Raw genomic sequence first — 22201 nt, 5'->3', positions numbered from 1 at the left:
CTGAGGGCCAGGGGGTGACCATCCAGCCCACAGGGAAATGTTATGCTCCACGACGCTGAGGGCAAATGGTGCCACGGACCGGTATGGGCGCGTGGACGTGTGTCCTCTCCACGCGTGGGGCTGCCAGCAAGCAGTTTGCTGTGCTTGCCAGGTGCCGCGGGCTGGCAAGTGTGGGGGCTGGGCCTGCGCCCACCCCAGGCCTCTGACACTGCCTCACCGGCCTCAGACGACGGATCAGGTCCGACTGAAATAAATGCAAAGTCTTCACATTTGTTCCCAAAGAATATCTGACATGACAATCCCACATTAGGATGAAGGATGACGGAGTGAGCTTCACAGGGATCCCACTGAGCAACATGGGGACGGCCAGGGCATCAGCAAGAAAAATGACTAGTTGACTCAGACACATGTCGTCTGTAAAAATCCATGAGTCCCTAATAACTCCCAGAGAGAGAGCACCAGCGAGCGAGCGAAAGCCACCCTAATTGGTCTCTGCTAGAAGCAAGGGCCATAGCAGCCGTTCCCCTGGAAATGAGGGGCTCCCTGCAAACCATGAGGCGCCCCCCCGCCCGCCCAGCAGATCAAAACCCCTTCCTATGGAGGGAGGCCAGATGACAGCAAGAGGCGGCAGTGAGAGGATCCCCCTCGCGCCCCTGGTGGGCACCTGACCCAGGCGAGGCTCATCCAGGGAGGCCGAGGCAGGGGGCACCCCGGCTTCCAGATGCACCCGCATGGCTCAGCTCCCAGTCCCGAGGGCTGCGTCGGCGACAGCGTCCCAGGGCCAGAGCCGCCCCAGGGCCGTGGGAGCCTCTCCCAGTCCACGGGGCCAGGACGGTGCGCCCCAGGGGGCCAACCAGCCTGCCAACAAGTCAAGGTGGTGAAGGACGTCAGGAACACGAAATCAAAACTGCCGTCTTCGATTCGCACCAACCGCGTGTTAAACACGCCTTGGCGACAATGGGGGACATTTGATCTTCAACTTGGGATTTGACATAAGATAATAGGGAAAGGCCATTGCTAACTTTCTCTGATGTGACAATGGGATTGGGATCCTAAGGAATGTCTTTAATTCTTAGGGGAGAATGCCAAAGCAACACAGGCTGGCTGCCCCCACGCGTGACGCATGTCCCCGCACAGGAGCAGAGAACCACACACTGACAAAGGAATCCACGTGGTGAGGGTATGAGGAGCCACTTAATATTCAGTCAACATCGACGCACATCTGAGCGATTCCATACTGAAAAGTGAAAACAAAGGTGAGAATAAGGGACACACTTCACAGGAGCCGTCAGCGGAGGCGAGGTAGCTCTGTGTCCTGAAGGTGGGGTGGCTGTGCGCCACGAAGCAGCAGGCCCCCGCACACCCAGAGTAGGTGTCCTCACCTCTGAGATGGAAGGGGCACAGGGAAGGGCCCATGCGACAATGCCCAGATGGAAGTGGCGGCCCCACCCAGCACCTCCCTGGATGGTGCTCAGGTCAGTGGGAGCACTTGACCTACAGGTGGGTGACCCCTCCTGTGTTCCTCAAATCCGGGTTGGGACAGGTTAGGGAGTTGAGGTTAGTCTCAACCCAGCAGATTTAACAAGAAAGGAGTCCGGGTTTGGAATTGGTGTGGAGTTGATGTGCCCCTGGTGACGTGTGAATACCCATGAGGAGGCCAGGTTGTTCATGAGGCTTCTGCACATCCCGGGCCCAGCCTGGAGGACACAGCCCATCCCTCCAGCTCCGGTGCAACAGAGAAGAGCCTGGTCCTTCCAAACAGAACCTCCACGTGGTGGGAAGGGGAGATGCCAGAGGACCGCAAGGAACCCCAGCTCTTGGAAGGCCAGAGGAGAGCAGGATGTGCAAGGGTCTGTGTGCACACGTGTGTATATGTGGGGTGTGAGTGCTGGTGTCTGTGGGGGGGGTATGGGTTGTGTGTGCATGTGTTGGGGGAGTGGAGGGTGTGGGTATATGCATGTGGGTCTACTGAGGCATGGGAGTGTAGGCATGCATGTGTGAGCATGAGTGGTTGTGGGTGTGCACATGAGTGTGCATATGTGTATGTGGGTGTGGGTGTGAACATGCATGCATGTGGTCGTGTGTGTGCATGTGTGTGGTTGGGGGTGTGCGCATGTGTGTGCACGCATGTGGGTGGGTGTGCCTGCGTGCATGTGGGGGGTGTGCACATGCGTGTATGTGGTTGTGGGTGTGCATTGTGTTTGTGGGGGATGCCTTCCCTGTTGCTTTTATAGTTTTCATTTCACTGATTTCTGTTCTTGTCTTTTCTACCTCCTGCTTGCTCTCGGGTCATTTTGCTCTTCAGTTGTAGGTTCTTGAGCTTAGGTCCTGTGGCTCAGATTATCGATTTAAGACTTCTCTTCTATACGAAAAATCTCCCAGTAAGCACTGTTCTCACTGCTTCCAACAAATTTTCATTTTCATTTGGTTTGAAATATTCTGCAGTTTCTCTGGAGTCTTCTTTGATTTATGGATTATTGAAAGCACGTTCCTTACTCTCCATATATTTGGGGATTTTTCCATCCATCTCCCTGTTATTCACTTCACGTTTAATTTCTCTGTTGTCTGAGCACCTACTTGGTATCATTTCTAGTCTTTTAAATCAGCTAAGGTGTGTTGTATGGCCCAGAATGTGGTCTGTTGTGCTGAGCGCTCCGCATGTTCTGCTGTTGGGTGGAGAACTCCGTAGGTGTAGGTCAGACCCAGGTGGTCACTGCTCTGCAGGCCTCTGCACTGGACACACCCTGGCCCGACTGCTGCATCACTGACTGACAGAGGGCATTGGGTCTCCATCCGCAGGTGTGGGCCTGCACACCTCTCCACATGGTTCTGTTTGCCTTATGTATTTTGATGTACTTTTCACAGATTGTTGGGTGCATGTGTTTAGTGCTACTGTGGCTTCTGGGAGGATCAGCCCCTTTATCCTTATGTTGCTCTTCATCCTTGATCCTTTTTCTTGTTCAAAAGTCAATATGGTCCAAAATTAATAGAGTTCCCCCAGCTTTCTTTCAATCAGTGTCTGATGAGCAGGATGGCAGTTCTTTCTCCATGTCTTTCTTTAAATCAATCTAAATATCTACTTTAATAAGGATCTCCCGCAGACAACATACAGTTGGGTTCCGGCATACTGTACATACAGTACAGTTCACTCTGTGAGTCTCTGTCTCCTAATTGTCTCAATCAAAATGATTATCAAAAAAAAAAAAGATTATCAACATGATTGGATCGATATCTACTATCTTCATGACAGTTTTTTATTCATACTATTGCTTATGTCCTGTTTCCCCCCTTCATATTGTGCCTTTTGTGGTTTTGCGAGCATTTTATAGGGTTGGTTGTTATATTTTCTTATCATTGCATTTATACTTCTTTTTATAATTTGAGTTGTTGCCTTAGAGATTACACTGTGCAGTTTTAACTAATCCTAGCTCACCTTCAAAGTGATACCCTACAGCTCCACGGGCACAGAGGCGCTGCCTGTCTCTAAATTGTGCCTTTGCCTTGATATCATTTCTTTCACTTAGTCACCCTACATATTGTTGCTATTGGTTTGAAAAACAATTAGTCTTCAGATCAACTAAGAACAACGCCTTGAGCCACAGCCTGTCCAGCAGCCTTCTGGTCACAACGAGGAGGCGAGGATCTGATGATCTGCTACCTGGAGGATCCCTTCTAACATTGTCCTGCCATGGCTGGTGGCAATGGGTTCCCTCCACTTTGTCTTAGAAATTACCTATTTGTCCTTCCATTTTAGAGGATTACTCCTCCAGGTACGGAATTCTGCGTTTGGTGGTCCAGGCACACACATATTACACATTTGACGCTGTCCAGCGGTTCTGCCTCTTTCTTCCTCCATCGTTTCCCTTTGCAGCTCAGTGAGCTTTCCTTGATGTATTCATCACGGTTCTCCAGAGAAGCAGAACTAACAGGATGTCGGCAGCTAGAGAGAGATTTTCAGGAATTGGCTCCTGTGAGTGTGGCACCACCCAAGTCCGCACAGTGGGTCAGTGAGCTGGAACCTCAGGCAGGGCTTCTTCTGCTGCAGGAGACCTAGGTCTGTGCTCTGAGGGCCTTCACCTCACTGGACCAGGCCCTCCCACATTGAGGACGGCTCTTTGCTCTACTCAGGGGCAGAGTGCATGATGTACGTGTCAGCCACATCTCAAAAATATCTTCACAGCAATTTTTTTTTTTTTTTTTTACCAAAAACGGCATCATAGCCTAGCCAAGCTACATAAAATTAACCCTCACCACTGGGCACCTGTACACGTCTCCTTAATCCTCAACTTAAGACAGTAACAGCTGTACTACAGCAATTAGCCCTTGAGTGGGGGCAGGGCTAGAAGTTATCATCCATTAGAGTTTTATGGGACTGGAATGAACATATATGTGGAGAAGAAAACATTTACGGATGGTAGCAGAGGGCAAGAAGCTGGGGTCATTGTTCCTGGGTTCCCGGATGATCCACCGAGATTGACTGCTCCCCTCGTAGCAGAGAAAGGCTGATGACAATTCCCAAGCAAGAAAGTGACCTAAGGTGTCTTTTTTTTCTTTTTTTTTTTTCAATGACCTAAGGTGTTTTAAGAGTAGAATCAGCTGTGCACTAGTAAAAGCTTCACAATCACCTCTCGGAAAAAATAACAGGGATAAAATAATATACATAGCGCCTTTGTAGAGCATGTTCGCCGTACAGATGCAATTGCCGCAGAAATACCCTCAAGAAAATAGTAAGAAGTGATAATGTAATTAGAAAGTGATGAAGTTTGAGGGTCTGTTGACTTTGCTGTTTTTTTCCAGCTTTATTGAAGTATAATCGACAAAATTGTAATCTATTTAAAGTGTATGCTGTGATGATTTGATAGACTTACATGCTGAAATAATCACAACAAGCAGGGTAATTAACACATCACTTCACAGCGTCACCTTCTTTTTTTCTCTTGGTGAGAACGTCCCTGATCCACTTCCTCTACCCATTTCCAGGGTGTAGCACACACTGCTGGCCGTGGTCACCGTGCTGCACGGTCTCCCCCCCATGCTGACTTTGTGACTGGAAGTTTGGCCGACACCCCCCTTCTACCACCCCCAGCCCGAGGCAACCACGATTATACTGCCTCTGTGAGTTCAACCTGTTTATCTAGATTCTACGTGTAAGTGACACGAGGCAGGGTTTACCCTTCTCTGGCTTCCTACGCTGAGGATAATACCCCTGGGTTCATCCACGTTGTTGCAAACGGTAGGATTTCCTTCTTTATATGGGTGAATACATCCCATCATATATGTGTTTTCTATCATACTTAGTAGTACATGGACCAGTTTCCTTATCCATTCACCCGTCAACGGGCGCTCAGGATGTTTCCATATCTTGGCGATTGTGGACAAACCTACAGCAAACGTGGGGTGTATCACATATAAAAATCAATTCAAAATGGATTAAAGACTTGAACATGAAACCTGAAACCACAAAAATCATAGAAGAACATATCGGGAAAAACTCCTCGACATCGGTCTTGGCAGTGATTTCTTGGATCTGACACCAAAAGCAAAGGCAATGAAAGCAAAAATAAACAAGTGGGACTATATCACACGAGAAAGCTTCTGCACGGCGCAGGCAACAGAACGAAAAGGCAGCCGGTGGAAGGGGAGAAAATATTTGCAAAGCATACATTTAATAACAGGATAATATCTGGAATAAATAAGGAAACTATATAATTTAATAGCAAACAAACAAAAAGCATTTAAAAATGGGCAAGGTACCTAGAAAGAAGACAGCCAATCCAGATGGCCCATGGGCCCGTGAAAAGACGCTCAACATCACTCACCACCAGGGAAACGCAAATCAAACGCACAGATGTCCCTTCACGCGTGTCAGGATGGCCGGCCTCTAGAAGGTCGCCAGGTTGGTGCTGGCGGAAATGCAGAGACAGGGGCAGCCCGGTGCTTGCTGGGAGTGCCACCCTGGGACACAGTGTGCAGGGGCCCCAGAGACCAGAGGTAGGACAATCACATGGCTCGCCATCCTGAGCTCAGCCGGCCCGGCCGCCCCCTGCGAGGCACCACATGCTGCTTTTACAGGAGAAACGAGGATCCCTCATTTGCAGGCTCTGGAGACAGACCCTTCTGAAGCCAAGTTCTCCTCACACAGACAACATTCCCTTACGCTGAACAAAATTGGAAAGGAAGGCAACTCATTCACTCAGAAGGAGTTTCCTCAAGGAGTTCAAAACTTTGTCCCCTGAGACAAGTGCCGAGCTCCCAATAGGAAGGGGACCCAAGTAAACTCCCAGTCTCGAGACCCAGCATCACCCCAGACCCCACTTCTGCCCACCGGGGAGGGGCAGGGCTGGCGCCAACGCCTCCCTCCTGGGCAGCAAACCCACAAGCCCTCAGAGGTCAGCTTTCCTGTTTTCCTGGTGGGGACCCCAAGGCTCCTGCTGGCAGGGACCCCCCTGAGGTCACACAGCAAGACAACGAGGGGTCGGGGCCAGAATCCTCCCTGGGCCTTGGCATGTTCCGATGCCTGCTGAGGCCAGTGCAGCACGGGGCCGCCACGACAAAGGCAGAGCAGGTGTGCGAGGCTCCGGGAGCCAGAGCCACAGGCCAGGTAAGCCGAGGTCCTGCTCCCTCTAATCGTGTGGGCCAGCAGCATCCCCTCCCACCCCAAGCTGGGGGACATATGTCCTGAGGACCTGACAGGCTCTCAGTTACAAAACTTCATGAGTCACCAGCCTGCTACTGTTTTAGGGAAGATTGGGGAAATCTGCTCCAAGGGGCACCACAGCCCTGTGATGATTCAGCAGCAGCAAATATTGATGCCAAGCGCTCCGGGGGAAGGGGGACCGTGTTGCCAGGTTCTACAGGCCTGGCTCCTGAGCCACAAGCACCCCGACCGCAGCCCTTGCTCTGATGGTCACCAGCTCTGGGGACGGGGACCCGGATACCCTGTGTCCCTTACATCACCCCTTTAGGGACTCTTTCCAGATACCTGCAGACAGGTAGAAGGCACACATTGCACACTAAATCCCAGGAGGCTCCTACACAGGCATGGGGGGCTGGATCGTGTCTCCTCTCTACCTCCCAGGACCTCAGAACAGGTCTCTACGTGGAGAGGGGTCCTTAAAGAGGTGATGAGGCAAACGAGGTCACTAGAGTGGGCCCTGCTCCAGTGTGACTGCGTCCTCATTAGAAGAGGACATCAGGATGCAGACCCGCACCGAGGGACGACCCCGGGAGGACCCGGGAAGGACATGGCTGTCCGCTCACCCAGAGGAGGCCTCAGGAGGGACCCCTCCCACCTGGATCTCAGATGTCCAGCGCCAGGGGAGGACGGATGCTGTTCCAGCTCCTGGCCCCCGGTGCCTGGTCACGGGGCCCGAGCTGCCAGATGTCGGGGCCACCTCGTTGGATCTGCCCGGTAACTGGGAGGGAGGTGGTGCAAACCCACTTGACACCCAGGATGACAACGCTCGCAGGTGGGCTCTTAGGGCAGAAAGCTGACCATCATGCTGTGGTGACATCGGGAGTACTTTAGGCCGTTGGGCTTTCTGGACATAGTTCTGTTTGCTTGTAGAGAACAACTGAAGGAGTCGGAGCAGCTTTCAAAGCTCCGCTGGGCAGACACGTAGCTGGTTCATGTAGCCGGCCTACATGCAGTCACACGGAAGGCCGTCAAGTGGCTTTCCCGAGAAGCAGGTTGGCTCCACCTGATTCTTACAGATACAAAAACATCAAGTTCAAGTCACAGTAATTCCAGGGAGCACAGGCCATTGTCCCCAGGGAATCTGGACGCCCCCAGGACCGATCTGGCTTCCGTCCTACTCTGTGGAGGTGGGAGGAGGCCAGGTGGGGCTCTCAAAATGGTGTGTGGGAGACGTTCGGGTTAAGTTCAAGGGGATCCGTGAACGGCTTTGGGGTCCTGGCTGAGGCGCAAATAAGGCAGGGACTGGTCAGGACGCAGTTGTCACCACAGGTTTACTCTCCTTCATATTCCTAAGTCACACCACGAACAGCATTGGTGGCAAATAAGGGGAGAGGGGTGAACGGCTTTTTACATGTAAAGAGCTCGTACGAGTCAAGAAAATCACGAAGCCAGAGTGCAAAGCGTCCTATCCCAAAGGGATACAGGTGACCAGCACAGATGGGAAGCAAAGTGAGCCAAGACATGTAAACTGGAGCCCCGAGGAGATGCTGTTTTGTCATCCGTACTCGAGGCAGCAAAGGCCAACATGCCTTCACCTTCATTCCTCTGGGGACGGTGCCACCTCGCCCCCCGGATGCACAGCAAAGAGAACACACCCAGCAAAGAGGGAAGGAAAGGTGCACCCAGGCGAGTGGGTGACCTGAGGTGAGCTGACGGGTGCGTGTGCACAGGGACAGAGCGAGGCAAGTCACAGCAAGAGCATCTGGAGGTCTGCCCGGGCCACGGAGGTCAAGGTGGGCACGCAGAGGTCAAGGTGAGCACGTGGAGGTCAAGGTGGGAACTCTGAGGTCAAGGTGGGCACGCAGAGGTCAAGGTGAGCACACAGAGGTCAAGGTCAGTGCAAATACTGAGGCCAGGCATGGGGTGGAACAAACACCCAGCAGCGGCACCAGCAACCACGCCGTCAGGCCCCTCAGTGTCTCCCCATGCTGTCACCTTGTCACCTGTCACCCTGGTGCCCTGACAGGTTTGGCCTACCCGACCCCCTCACCAAAAGGCAGACCAAAAGCCCCCCGCCAAAGAATGGAGTTTGTGGGGAACTCCAGGGCTTCTGGAAGCTAGGCCTGTGCTCTCATGGACCGAAAGAGGCCACTCAGGGCTCAGGAGAGACCCGGGGGAGAGCCCACAGCAGAGGGTGAGGCCAGGAGAGACCCCCCTCCACGGCTCGGCAACATAAGAGCTCTTCCCAAAGTATCTTTGAGTTTGTGCTTTCAGAGCTATTCAGGAAGAGGAACAGACATAAAAACCAGATACCACACAAAGGGACACTCGGAGAATGAGAGTGACCTTTTGGAAAAGAAACCAAGTGTTCGGGTAAAAACGGGTCTGAGAGCTGGCCGAGAAAGTATGGGAGGAGAGGCTAAAACCAGACAGAGCGTCGGGGCAGGACGGCCTCCGCTGCACAGGGGGGTTCTGGTCAGTCCCTGGGGTAACATGGAGAAGCTGCTGTCCCGGAGGCCACCAGGAGGTGACGGCACTGATGGGAACAGACCCACAGAGTCCACCTCTTGTGTAACTGCCTGGGAGATGCCAAGGATAAAGGCAGGATTCTAGGAGCTTCCACGAAAACACGCAGGGAGACGTTCGGGTTAAGTTCAAGGGGATCCGTGAATGGCTTTGGGGTCCTGGCTGAGGCGCAAATAAGGCAGGGACTGGTCAGGTCCCTCACCAGCAGAGGGACTAGACCAGCAGAGGGACTAGACCAGTCCCTCACCAGCAGAGGGACTAGACCTGAGTAGACATCCGAAGGGTCCCTGGAAATTCTAGACTCCCAGGGAGGCCCAGGTGGAGCTCTGCACCCAGGCAGGAGCCATACTGAGGGTCCGCCGAGGACCACCAGACGCACAGAAGCTTCCAGAGGCATCTGGGTTTGTACCTTTCTTGGAAGTTATTTGAAAATGTGCTGCAGCAACAGAAGAAAAAGCCAACAGAGAAAGCAAGAACCCGAGGCCCTCGGCTGCCCTTGGCTGGGTCCCCACACATCCTGCTGGCTCCAGGCTTGTCTCTCGGGCCTCTCGTGGGCCCATCTCCTCCCTGTGTCCCCTCGTGGCTGTCCTCTCTGCTGGTCTGTGTCCTGATGTCCCCTTCCCACGAGGATGCCAGTCCTATGGGATTAGAGCCCACCCCAGTGGCCTCATTGTACCTCCATCACTGACCCCATCTGCAAACCGTCATGCCTGAGGTCCGGGGGTTCGGGCTTCCCAGGTGGGTCCTGGGGGGACACGGTTCAGCCCCTTGCATGTACTAACATGTTACCCCTGGAAAGAACAGAATGCACAACGCAGATTGCAACACGGCCCGATTTTGCACAACCGATGGAGTGTGAGGAAAGAGAGCCCACCTGGCCGCCGCACCCCGCAGGCCTGTGTTTTACAGCACCCGCTGCCGCATTGGTGCGGGTTGGTCCCTTCACATGGCCCGGAGCTTGGGTTTTCGGGCACGGTTGGTGAGGGCGGGTATTTTTCTCTCTCTCCTCCTGTGAACACCTGCCCTCAGCCACCTCCGCCAGCCCACATGGGGATCTCGGGGTTCTGGCCGTCGGTCGGTCCCCTCGGCCCTCGCAACCTGGTGACGTGGTGCAGCCCCTCTTGCCCGGAGCCTGCGCAGGGGGAGGCCAAGGCCCAGCCCGCACGGGCCTGCCCCCCTGGCGCCCAGCGACCCCCGGGCCCAGCAGTCACTAGAAATGCCCCCCAGCGGGCTCTCTTCTTGTCCCCAGAGACACACACCTGTCGTGTGGTGGCTTGTTCCATCTCGCTCTCCCTCTTGCACGTCGTAGTTCTTCTGTCCCGGGAACAGAGGATTTTAAAGCACAAATTTGCTTTGCCATGTTGACCTACAGGTCCTCGCTTACTGGTTTTTAAATGTCATGACCTATTAGAAATAAGGCAGCCTGCAACTCAGTTACAGGAACGACTGTGACGTGACCGACCGAGACCCTGTACAGGTGACAGAGCGGCGTTACGTCCCGAGACGCGGGGGGACGCAGGCACAGGAGGCACCGGGCAGGTTAGCAGCCAGGATCGGATCTGCACTGTTCTCCCGAACTTCAGGAGCAGCCCGGGTGTAGGGTGCGCGATGTGAGTGACCCAAGCCCCAGCGTTACGTCAGCATCACTGGGGTCACGTCACTGTCTACACGGGATGACCTCGCGGACAGAGGGGAGGCGGAGTTTTGGCATTGGGACAGGACCACAGAACAGCTCAGTCCCCAGCGGTCTCTGCAGAGCAGGGTCATGTGCATCCTGTTCTGCGACTCATTTTGGCTCACTCATACACTCCTGCACGCACTCGCATGCACATGCTCACATGCACCCACTCACCACTCATGCATATGCTCACGTGTATGCACATTCCTGTGCGCACACTCACACACACAATGTTCTTGCACATGTGCACTCACCTGAACACACATGCACATGCTCACACCCACTCACCACTCATGCATATGCTCACGTGCATGCACATTCCTGTGCGCACACACACACGTTCTCGCAGATGTGCACTCACCTGTTCACACGTGCACATGCTCACATGCACCCACTCACCACTCATGCATATGCTCACATGCATGCACATACCTGTGCACACACTCACACACGCAACATTCTTGCACATGTGCACTCACCTGTACACATGCACATGCTCACATGCACCACTCACCAATCATGCATATGCTCAAGTGCATGCACATACCTGTGCACACACACAATGCTCTCACACATGGGTACACACTCACCCACATCCACGTGTACATGCTTGCATGCACATGCTTACATGCATGCACACAATGCATGCAGTCACATGCTTGCACACACATGCTTACCTGCATGTGCTCACATGCATATCCTCACACACCCAAATGCACACATGTGCATGCACACTCGTGCACATGCTCATATGTATGCACTTGTGCACATGTTCACACATGCACACACAGATGCACACATGCACAAGCTCTCACACGTGCATGTGCACACACATTCACGAATACAAACTCGCACTCAGGAGCTCACACATACACATGCTTTCACACACGCAGGTGCCGATGTTCAACGCTGGTGATTCAAACCAGAAGAGACCTCCACGCCTGTTTGGAGGAGACACCTGGTATTTCCTTCATGGGAAGCAAGCGCCAAATGGAAAAGAGTTTTGCCCTCAGCTTTGACAGGTAATCCCGCTTCTGGGAGTTTATTTGAGGAGAAAGTGAAAGTGAGAGGAAACGTTTCTGTAGGAGGAAGTTCTCACAAGTGTGAATTGTAGGAATAGAATTCAACGATGTAAATGCCCATCAACAGATGGGTGTGCAAAGACACTGTGTCACACTGGCCATGCATGCTGTGCAGTCAGTGACATTATCCTTTAAAGCAGGCTTTAATATGTGAAAATTCTACATGCTACATAAAATTTTTGAAAAGCAGGAAAAACACAAAACTGGTAACTATGGTTATCTCTGGGTGGAAGTATTATTGGCAACTTAAATGTTCCTTAGATTTTTTTTTGCTTTATTTTCTATTCTTATAATCAGAAGGATATGTGCATTTTCCAGACGTGCATCCTGCCCCGTGGCTCGTCCAGCCCCAGCCCCAAGACATTCTGGGAGCCCCGAGAACTGCACGGGGCCCGTTGGTGCAGAAACAGCACTCCTCATCTCCCCATGCCGTCCCTCCTGCATGTGGACAGGCTCCCATCACCCTGGCTCCAGGTACCACCTGTTGCCGTTGCCCTTGGCATAGGACTGACACTCACTAGTCACCCAGTAACAAGCTGGCAGCGTGGCTGCCACTCCCCTGAGACCAGTAACCACGTCTCATTTATCTTTGCAGTTCCCATCAGGCCTGGCAAGTCACCTGGACGCTAATGAAGCTCCACACACATCCACACAGTTTGATTTGATTTCAATTAGTTCAGTATTTATCATCCACCAAGAAAAAGCTGATCAAACTGTCTGAGCTCTGCAGGCGTGAGTCTGAGCTGTGTCTCACTTGCCGGTAGAGGCCCGGCCGCAGAAAGCAAATAACTCAGTGCGTCTTGCCGGGCAGCCACCGTTGTCCACACACCCTGGGGTCTGCCCAGGTGTCCACCTGCACAGCGAGGACCCGGAGGGAGCCGGGAGCTGAGGCAGGGCCTTCTGGGGGTGGGGGGGAGCTTGGCGGTTGGCTGCACTTGGCCTGGTTCATCGCACTGGGATTTGATGGGGAAGGACGCGGGCAGGGAGCAAGGACACGGGCCAGCATGGGGGACAGGGAAGGGCCGGAGAGTGGCGGGCCATGGGACGCCCTCAGGGACCCTGCAAGGAGACCCAAACTGTGTCCCGGGTGGGGAGGGTGATGCTGGAGCCCCGCTGCAGCTGGGTGGGCAGGCGAGGGATTTAATGAGCACCAGAGTAGACCCTCGGTGCCTCGAGAAGCCAGGTTTTCCTGCCGCAGTGTGGAGGAAGATTCTAGAACACAAACGCTGTGAGGGCAGAGATGTTTGTGTGCTTCACCAATCTGTGCCCCTAGGGTGGGCAATAGGAGGCACCCATTAAGGTCTGTTGAACGCGAAACAGAGCAAGCACTGGAACGAGATGGCTGGCGGCTCCTTCTGGTGCCGGGGACAGGGGACAGGGGTCATCTGCTTCCGAGGCCCAGTCACTGGCTGCCGCAGCTCTGGGCATCGCTGCGGGAGGAGGGGCCCTGCCTGCCACCCAGGGGCCTGGGGTCACCTGGGAAGCGGGCCCAGAAGCACCCAATGGGGGCAGACCCTACCGGCTGGCGGGGGAGCGTCGCCCTTCTGTCCTGCGTCACGGCTTTCTAAGATCCTGAGAACGTGGAAGCCTGTGTCATCGAGGACTGCTGGCTGGGGGATAGCGGGCCTCTGAGGAGAGGTCAAGAGCCAGGTCACGCCGAGCCCCACAGGAGACGAGGTGGCCCCGGTGTCACTGAGCCCCCAGGCCCCCTGCTTTGCTCCACAGGCTGCACGGCTGCGGCAGGCGCGGCCCAGTGGGGTGTGAGCAGGCTCCTGCGGGGGGCCGGGCCCCCCTCTGACCCCCCTAGAGGTGGGCGGGGGCGGGGGTCAGCGCAGGACAGGCCCGGCCAAGCCCACCACCGCCTTGCCCCGCAGCCCGGGGATGAAGAGCTTTAGAAGGTTGAAGAAAATCCACAGAGAAGACTGCTTCCTGGAGCGTGAGCACCGCGTGGGATGCGGATCCCGTGAACCTGAACCAAGTTTTATTGGCGCAGAGACGCGGGGGCCTTGGCGCTCGCCGCTGACTTCCGGCTGTGGCGCAGTGGCAAGTGGTGACAGGAGCGTGTGGCTCTCGGAGCAGGAGCCACTCGCCCCCAGCCCTTCGGGGTCTGCAGGTGCTGCCCGCGGCGGGGAGCAAGGGCTGCACACCAGCAACCCCGCTCAGGGCCGAGGCTGGCTGTCCGCGCGCTGGGGACGTCCTCTGAGGCCCCAGAGGTCCTGTCGCGGCAGGAGAGCAGCAGGTCGCGGGCCACTCATTAGCCCCGCTGCCCAGGGAGCCTCATGCCCCCAGGCCTCCCGCACCGTGTACCCCGCACGCAGTAAATGCACGTGTACCCGGACCAGTGGACGGTCCCCGTAGGCCCCGTGCTGGGGGTGGTCAGAGGGAGCCAAGCCGGGGTGACCAGGTGGGGGAGCAGGCTGTGGAAGCCAGAAGGAGCTCCCCGAGGTGCCCCAGGGCCCAGGTCGGGTGGGGGCGGGCAGGCTGGCGGGCGGCCCTGGGCAGGTGGGGACAGGGACAGCTCTGAGCTGGGAAGGAACTAGCACATCTGGCCTGGGTTGGCTGCGTGGGGGCAAGGGGCACGGTCCGGTGTCCACAGGCCCGCAATGGGCCAGAGGCCAATAGGCAACATCTCCCAGCGGCCAGATGGGAGGAAGCACATCCAAGCTGGGGCCTGGGCGGTGGCAGGGAGCCCGCGGGGCATCTTGTGTCCGAAGCAGAGCTGCGGGGGGCAGCACCAGCCTGGGCCCGAGGCCCTGGAGGGGTGAGGAGGGGCTGCTGGGCCCTGCAGCCACCACCTCCCCTGCCACCTCCACCACCCCCGCCTGCCTCTGGGTTGCACGACCGCCCCGGGAAGTGCCTGAGGTCGGGGGAGCACCTTCCCCACCACCCACGCAGTCCTGGAGCCTCTGGTGTCCTCCAGGAATGAGAACCTGGCCCGTGAGCCCTCCATCTGCAAGGGGGCCCTAGCTGCCCCATCTTCACCCCCGTGAGTCACTTGGGTCGCCTCTGACTATGGGGAACCCCAGGTCCCACCTGACGGGCCTGTGGCCAGTCTGTGGGCAGATCTCAGGGGGGGGGGCGTGAAAGCCAGGTGTCTCGAGCCCTGAGGATGTGATCTCTGCAGCCCTGGGTCCCCACCCCAGCCGCTCTTGTGGCAGCGGAGATGGAACTAATGAGCCTGAGGGGTCACCACCCGATCTTCATATTAGCACCCGTCTTTCCTGCGTCTTCAAGGACTCGGGACAGAACGTTTGTCCAGGGCCGTATTATAGTAAAACCCCAGCCGCGTCGATTCTGCTGTTTATCATGATGCTTATCATCACTTGTATTTTATCGGCCAGACATCTGGGGCAATTTTCTTTTCATTCGCATGAGACTCTATTATTCTGCAATCACAGCACAGAAAGGGGGATGTTTATTTGAAGGAGATGCAGTTTCTCTTTACAGAATTTATGTAGAATGTCTCCTAATGCATTTTTAAACTGAAATCCGAGAAGCAATTTTCATGCCAGCTACTATCCTGCAGAGACACGAGAATTTGGCGATTGGCATAAAAAGAAAAAACACATGTAACTTTATCAGTTAGGGAAAAAAAATGTGAATGATAAAATTGTCCTTCTTTTCCAGAAAGCAGCACATGTAAATTTTTTTAAATAAAATCTTTAAAAAGTAGAAAGTCTTACTTAGGTGGCGAATCCTGAAATACATGGGAAAGAGAAAGGAAGGTAAGTCACCTGGAACCCGACCAGCTGGAGAGAAGTGGTCCTGACAGTGCAAACTTGCTCCCCGGCTTTATTCTGTGCAGCAAACACACTTACTAGCTGGGCAACGTCGCTCTCGTGGCTTCCCCCAGCAGGGGGACCAACCCAGGGTGATATATGAACAATGATTTCCCTTTTGTCATTGACCCAGGGCCCATTATTTAATTTATTGAGAGAAGCAGAGACATAGGCAGAGGGAGAAGCAGGCTCCATGCAGGGAGCCTGATGTGGGACTCGATCCCGGGACTCCAGGATCACGCTCTGGGCCAAAGGCAGGTGCTAAACCGCTGCGCCACCCAGGGATCCCTAGACGGTTTCTCCCACAGAACATGGAGCGTCTATCATTCTGCTGGGACCTACATTTTCTTTACCATCATCCCTTACTGGGAGGCGGATTTCACCACCGTGACGTCTCTTGTGCGCCCGAACATCGCGCACCCAGGCGTGACATGGAGGCCTGCAGTGCTGTCCCCGCGGAAACCAGAAACGGGAGGACAGGAGCAGACCACGCCTTGGGGACGCCTCGACGGCGCGCCGGGCCCTGCCACCGGGCAGGAGGAGGCTGCGCGCACGCGGATGTCCCAGGAGCAGGCGGGCCAGGCGTGGGCACTGGTGGCCCTGTGGCCGGTGCCCTGGACATGTGGGCTCACAGCCTGCCTCCCCCAGGGGCCTGCATCGGCGGACGAGCCCTGACCCTCAGTCTACACCTTGCGCTTGGTTAAATCACAGATTTGCTTAGGAACTTCCCGTTTGAAACTTGATCATATTTTAAAAACTCTTCATTTAGCATTTGGCCAAAAATAAATAAATAAAGGAAAATTCGTACACGTCCACATTCTTCAGTGTGGCGCTTCCCTGGGACCCAACCCAGGGAATGTGTGGGAAAGGTAAGCGAAGCCGCCCGCGAACAGGCTGCTGTTCCTCGCCCCCGCAGCAGGGAGCGCTCTCACTGACATGCCGCTGCGAGGAACCCTTTAGGACCAAGGAAAGGTGCGGAGCTCATTGGATTCTGTAATTTCTTGAGATATGTTTTTTTGACTGACAGGTCGGCTTCAACATGATGGGCTTGTAAAAGAGTCTCGGCCACAGAGTCCCGGAAAACAACAAGATCGTTACCCTCCAGCCACACGTCTGCGTGTTCCGTGTTAGGGACCACCCTGCAGCGTGCAATGCACAGCCGTCCCTACTTCCCGCAGCACACCTTGACTTAACAGCATCCGCCCCGGAAAACCCTTTGGCCTCCTGGCTTCTGTGGGTGCATATTCCACTTTAAAATACCATCATCCCCAAACGCGGTGTTGACAGTTTTGCCTTTAATATTACTTCGACTTTATCTATTTTTAAAGAGTTTTATTTATTTATTCATGAGACACAGAGAGAGAGGCAGAGACACAAGCGGAGGGAGAAGCAGGCTCCATGCAGGGAGCCCGACGCAGGACTCGATCCCAGGACCCCAGGGTCACGCACCCACACCCTCTGCGAGTCTGTGCTCAGAGACTCGGTTTCCTGGACTGTGGGTCACAGGCTCCCGCATCTTCACATTTCCAGTAAGAACATTCCAGGCTGTGGTCTCTTCAGTCCATACAAGCACTACTCCTCCACGGCCTGCGCTTGGCGAGAGCGTGCTTATATTAGCACCACAGACAACTCATTTAATCTTCAACATCCACTTTGAGACTAAACTTACGGTAGCGTCCAGATCACGTCAGATATGTCACTGTCCGTGAGACAAACCTCTGAAACCTTCCTGCTGACCCCAAGAATTGAATGAAGACCTTGACACAATTTTACTTGACTTATTTTCTACTTTAAAGGATCTAATGACTCCCACAAAAACTGATGTTATTCAACTGATCTTGAAGTTCTATTTTTGGGTGTGGAGGCCACATATTAACAGATACGGCTTTCCTTTTTGATACATGCAGAAAATCCAGAAATAAAAGCGAAAAAAAACTAATGAACAATGACAGCCATTTGATCCGAAAAGTCATGCCTCTCAAAGCAATTGCTAAATGCAGCCTCTGACATTGTACATCTTAATTCCTCACCTTTGCGAATTATGTTCTTAAAATAGCTGCTAACTTTTGAAGCACAAGCTGACGGCTTCTCAGCAAACTTTTGCCCCTGGAGATTGGTAGTCTGTGCTATGTGCGAGGCCAAGCGCCCATCCATGGACTTTATCCTGTGTCCACGGACATGGACTATATCCTGCGTCCTGCAGAGCACGCAGCAAGTCTGGCAGGCGCCCCAGAGTCCCCCGGTCCCCAGCAGGGTGCCCCAGGCCTTTTGCAGGCCACGCGGTTCCGGGACAGGCTGCCCACATTCACCAGTACTGGCCTGGCAACTCTGTGTTTTCGGACCCTCTTGACGGTCTTACGAAGTGAAGATGCCCCCAGAGGACACAAGAACAAGGAGACCCGGCCCCGTTATAAACCCAAGCCACGGATCCCAAGTCAAAAGTAAATTGAGAAAACATATTTGTATTTGGAGGTTTTTTTTAAGACTTTTTATTTTGGAGTATTCTCTCCGCCCAACATGGGGTTCAAGCTCACAGCCCTGAGATCAAGAGTCCCTGGCTCCACAGGCTGAGCTCACCAGGCTGCGGGCATTGCGTTTAGGGGTGCTCAAAGTGTTCGCAAGTAGCAGGCGGTCTTCGGGGCTGAAACCCCAGGCGGGCCCAGCCCTGTCCACGGCTACCTTGGCGGAAAGCTCTGGTCCTCCCACAGGAGGCTTCACCCAGGCCCTGCCGCTGCCTGCGGCGCCCTAGTGAGGCAGGGTCCCATCCCTGCAGGTGCGCCCCACGATGCCAGTGGATGCTCCTTCTAGAACAGCTCACCCAACACGTGCCTTTGGCTTTTCCATGTTTTTTCAATGTATCTCTGCCTCTTCCCTGCAAGATTTCTCTTGTTCTAGAGATGGGATTGTACACCGAGCGGAAAGGGGTGGATCTGGTGGGACCTGAGGGCACCCCACCCCCATGTGCCTCACCCTGCCTTCTGCACACCCCTCTGTGAGCAGGACCAGAGCTGCGGGCGCTGGGGTTCCCAAGTCTGTGCGTCCATCCCGAGACCTATTCTGCAAAAGGGGGATTGTGATCGCCTCCCCCAGCTTCAGGCTGCTGTCCCCTGGCCAGCTAGTGAGGGTAGAGAGCTGAGCGGTCATTCTGAACCAGGGCGGTGGCAGCAGGCAGGTCCCCGTGTGTGACATGCGGGCCGGGGCCTCGTCACCTTTCAGCCAAGTCCCCGGCGGCGGAGGCCTCCAGACGGCTCAGAGGCAGCCGGCCCTGCAGGACAGCCCACCATCTCCCGGGCTCCCTGAGCCCCCGGTCCCTGTGGGGTCCTCCCCACCCACCCTCCCTGCAGGGCATCCCCCACTGCCCTGCAGGGCCCCGGCACTGAGCCAGCCTCACACAACCCTACCGTCTGGGTACAGACCCCTGCCCCAGCCCCATGGGTGGGTGAGGGTGACCCTGGAGCGTGGAGGGGCTAAGTCCTCCTTCACTAGCATTTCCTCAGGATACAGAGCCACCTGGTGACATGTGTGCCTCAGTGCGTTGTCCCGACGAGGCCACATCGCAGACAGACCCGCGCGGTGACAGTGTTTGAAGCATAAGGGATCATCATTCAAATAGTCCCATTTCCGGACCCGTGAGTCATCACGCTGGGAACACGCGGTGGCTGGCCGTGACCACGGGTGGGGACCTGGTTTAAAACCGGGTGACCTCGTTTACTTTCCCAGCCTCTGTTAGTGAAAACAGGTCAGCTGAACCCACTTGTGCACGGAGCTGAGGTGGAGCTGGCCGCCAGGTGCTGGGTCCTCCCGGGGGTGGGGGGAAGCCTGGGAGCCCCCTGGACTTCGGCGCCTGAGGGACTCTGAGCTTGGCTACAGCCACGGACCCCTTCCGCAGTGGGCCCGGGAGGGGCCGGGCGGAGGAGGCCGTCCCGCCGTCTACACTGTCCTGTGGGGACAGTGTAGGCTGAGGACTGGGGGTCAGGCAGACGTGTAGGGATCTCAGGGAGCCCCCCAAGGCAGCAATCCTGGGGTGTGAGCGGGGCTGGGTGGCCCCCACACCTGTCTTCCCAGAGCCTGTAATCCTTAGATCACCTGCCATCGGTGCGCCTTGTGAGCAGAAGGCAATGGACGGCCACTGCACCGTGTGTCCCCAGTGAGGGCCGAGCTGGCCACACCCAGACTGGCCCCAGGGCTCTGTCCTTCCTCCTGTCACCTTTAACACAACCCCCCCGAGTCCTTGGAGCCCTGGTGTGGCCTGTCCATCCTCCGCACACTCGGCCATCCGCTCCTGCCCCCGACCCCGAGGCAGAGGTGGCGAGGTGGGCGGCCGAGGCCTGCCCAGCCCTGGAGCCCAGGGGGCCGTCTTGCTTCGGGAACATAGGCTACAGGGACATTGTCCAGCTACACAGCAGACGTGTGGGGTCTTCCCTATTTCTCGGTTCTCAAATGAAGGTGGAAAGTGCTTTCTGGGATCCGGGAGGGCCCGAGGGACCACTCGGGGCGTGCTTGCTGCCCGTAAGTAATTGAAACGCTTGTGAATTAGGCCAGAATGTCTGAAATAGTTCGTGCTTTTAGTAACACGTTCACCGCAGACCCCATGCTGGGACCAGCCTCTCTGCAGACCTGCTCTCGGCTGCGTCCCCCCCCAGCTCTGGGCTGGGCCCCTCTGCACCGCCCGCGGGGGGATCCCTCAGAGCATCTTTCAAAACAAGGACAGTAATGGGCAATCACAGAGCCGCTGGTCGCAGGCATCACGTGGCCACATGAGGCCTGCGGGCTCCTTGCCTCCGGCTCAGGGCCCCAGGGAGGCCGCCTGCCACCCCCTCCCCACCTGCTTCCTCCCTCCACCTCCCCCAGGCCCCCAGGCAGGGAGAGGAAGCCCAGACGCAGCCTCTCTTGGCCCATCTGCAAAGTGCAAACCATGCTCCTGCCCTGCCCCCAAGAGGCAGCCTGAGCGTGGGGCGGGGAGGCGGGGGTCTTAGGGTCCTACAGTGCAGTGGGAGGCAGGACGGCCCAGGGCAGAGCACCGCTGGGCTGGGCCCCCTCACAGGTGGGAGGTGCTGGGGGTCCTGACTTGGCCTGCTCTCAGCCGGTCCGGAGGGTCCTTCTGGTGTCAGGAGGGGACTTGTAACGAGCCCCTTCCCTCGGGCCCGGAAGAGTGACACATGGGTGCTGTCCATCGCCCTCACTAGTGCGGCCTCTGCTCCCTGCCCCGGGCTCTCAGGGACAAGGAGCACCGGGAGGAGGAAGGTGGCCTCACTGTGTGTGTGCTGACCCCCGGCGGCTGCCAGTGACCGCCCGCCCTGACAGCTTCACCCCGCTTGGCTCCCCTGAGGGTGTCCCAGGACCCCCATCCTGGAAGCCAGTCGAGCCAGCAGCCAAGGACCCGCCGGGCTGCATCTCCCCACACAGAGACGAGGACACTCCCCTCTCCCCCATCGTGACCCTGGACACAGGGGTGGGCTCCCCACGGATCCGCCGCCGGCCGTGGTGGCCCTGGCTGGCTGCCAGACTCGGCCGTCTCAGCGTCTCAGCGGGGCGACCAGCCGCAGGAGCCCGGGGTGGAGGGAGCCCTTCCAGGCTCAGGTCAGCCGCAGCGCACTGGTTCTCACGACATTAAAGTGCTCCGAGGAATAACCCAATAAAAAGTTAAGGCACCTACTGGCTGGAGCCGCCCGCTGCCACTGCGGGGAGGCGACGGTGCTTCCCGGGGCCTCCGGTCCCACCCCGGGTGCGTGGCCCCCGCCTCCTCCCAGCCCAGCCACGCATCGGGCGCCAGCTCGGAGCTGCTGGTCCTGACTCCTGCGCACCGAGCGCCTGAGACACGCAGGGGCGCCCCGGGCCTCCTCCTCCCTCCTGGCGGCAGGTGCAAGTGGCGCTGGCCGGGCCTGGGAGACCTCGGCCCCATCCCCTCCCGGGGTGCGCGCCAGGCCGCACCTCAGTTCCTGCCTCCGAGAGCCTCTCTCTCCCTGTCTTCATCAAACACAAATTCCAGGAAAAGCATTTCCCAGGGATGCTCAGTGGGAGGAGGGAGGTGGCCGCGGGGCACAGCCCCCAGGCCCCGAGCACGGAGGGCGGGTCGCCCGCAACCACCTGCGGAGGAAGGCGGGGTCCCTTCCCTTAGCAGCCCTTCCCTGAGCGGGGCTCCGGGGTGTCGGGGCCAAGCGGGCCGTGGAGCGGCCGCCCCGGAGGCAGCGGACACTGACCCTCGGCTCCCACCCCCCGCGGGCCGAGTCCTCCCTGAGTCCTCAGGGAAAGTCGCAGGAGGCCAGAGGAAAGACACGTGTGCGCGGGGACGGGGCGGCTTGCAGAGTCCGCGTGTCCAGGGCCCCCTGTCTCCTCGGCGACTCACAAGATACCTGAGTCGCCTGCCCCGAGCGGCCCTCCTGTCGTCCCCGGGGCGAGTCGCTGAGGACCGCTCGGAGTCCCACGTGGATCCGGCCGTTCTCTCCGAGGCTGCAGTAGCAAGAACCGGGTGATGTGCAGACATCACCGCCAGCGAAGC

At 56.4% G+C, this 22201-nt stretch overlaps 1 long non-coding RNA gene across 1 annotated transcript; it reads left to right on the top strand.

Moving 5' to 3' along the window:
• Positions 1–11713: 11713 nt before the first annotated feature.
• Positions 11714–13700, top strand: LOC144284090 (uncharacterized). The gene is made up of 3 exons (XR_013352531.1): positions 11714–11863; positions 12242–12397; positions 12519–13700. It is a non-coding gene; the product is annotated as an uncharacterized LOC144284090 (long non-coding RNA).
• The last annotated feature ends 8501 nt before the right edge of the window (positions 13701–22201 follow it).

Source organism: Canis aureus, chromosome 15 (genome assembly GCF_053574225.1).
Source record: "Canis aureus isolate CA01 chromosome 15, VMU_Caureus_v.1.0, whole genome shotgun sequence".
NCBI lineage: Eukaryota > Metazoa > Chordata > Mammalia > Carnivora > Canidae > Canis > Canis aureus.
This window is presented reverse-complemented; position numbering and strand designations above follow the sequence as displayed.